A 1,600-nucleotide genomic window follows, 5' to 3' on the forward strand; every position below is an offset into this window, starting at 1 on the left:
GACGCACCTCCCGCGGAGGCTTGAGCAACCTACCGCGAGCGCCCATGACTGTCGCTGCACTCGGCGGGCCCCCCTGCTTTCCAGCGGCGGGGGGCCGAGCCGGGGCCCTGGCGGGTACCCGCACGGCCTCCGGGACCGTGGGTTCAAAGTCTCCTCCCGCGGAGGAGGGCGCCCGTCCGGTAAAAACCCCATCCTATTTTACTCTATGATCCAGCGGCCGTGGCCCGAGAGGTCTGCCGCTCAAAAACCCAAAACGGCAAAAGAACCGCACAAAAACCTAAGGCGGAGAGAGAGAGAGAGAGAGAGAGATCTGGAGAGAACTTGACTGTCGCCAGACTCGGGCGGGCCCCCTGCTTTCCAGCCGGCGGGGGCCGAGCCGGGCCCCCTATGGTACCCGCACGGCCTCCGGGACCGTGGTTCAAAGTCTCCCTCCCGCTGAAGGAGGAGCGCCTGTCCGGGCAAAAAAACCTCATCCTATTTTACTTATGATCCAGCGGCCGTGGCCCGAGAGGTCTGCCGCAAAAAACCAAAACGGCAAAAAGAACCGCACAAAACCTAAGGCGGAGAGAGAGAGAGAGAGATCCGAGAGAACTTGACTGTCGCTGCACTCGGCGGGCCCCCTGCTTTCCAGCGGGGCCGAGCCGGGCCCTGGCGGGTACCCCGCACGGCCTCCGGACCGTGGTTCAAAGTCTCTCCCGCTGGGAGGGGCGCCCGTCCGGGTAAAAAAACCTCTATCCTATTTTACTTATGTTCCAGCGGCCGTGGCCCGAGAGGTCTGCCGCTCAAAACATCCAAGACGGCAAAAGAACCGCGGACAAAACCGGAGAAGACGGCGGCGGAGAGAGGGATCCGCGAGCGGGAACGCTGCTCCTGGGAGGCTTGGACGCACCTATCCTCCGCCGGAGGCTTCTGAGCAACTCTGGTCACGAGCGCAAAAGAACCCACCCCCTGGCACGGGGTGGGGCCGAGGCCACAGCCTCTGGAAAGACTTTGCTTTGCCAACCCCCGGCTTGTACCCAGCAGGCCTTCGGGACCGTGAGGTCTGAAAGTCCCTCTCGCTGGCGCCCGGTGTGGTACGGGAACGCACTTCTGTATTTTTTGAACCCACACAAGCCTTGTGCAGTTCGCCTCGCCCCCGGCGCTAAACTCAAACGCAGTACGACTCTTAGCGGTGGATCACCTGCTCGCAAGGGCGCCGATGAAGAACGAGCCAGCCGCGTAGAACTAATGTGAATCGTGCAGGACACATCGATCATCGACACTCGAACGCACTTTGCGGCCCCGGTCCGCCCCCCGCCACGCCTGTCTGAGGGTCGCCCCATCGACGGGACCTCCGGGTCCCGCGGCTGGAGCGCCGCAGGGGGCTTCCCGCCCCCCTCCGCCCTCCCGCGTGCAGACCGCCACGGCACGCCGCTCTCGGCGCGGAGTCGAGCGCGCCTCCGGCTTCCTCTCCCACGAGGGGGAGGTCGGCGCCCCCAGGCGCCTGGGACCGAGCGGCGCTCCTCTCGGGCGGCTCCGTGGTGTTCGCCACCTCTCGCCGCTCGCCGACGTGACCTCGGCCTCCCTCCGCCTCGGACGCCTCCGCGCGTAACGGGAGGTT

This window comes from Puntigrus tetrazona, unplaced genomic scaffold (assembly GCF_018831695.1).
Source record: "Puntigrus tetrazona isolate hp1 unplaced genomic scaffold, ASM1883169v1 S000000003, whole genome shotgun sequence".
Classification (NCBI taxonomy): Eukaryota; Metazoa; Chordata; class Actinopteri; order Cypriniformes; family Cyprinidae; genus Puntigrus; species Puntigrus tetrazona.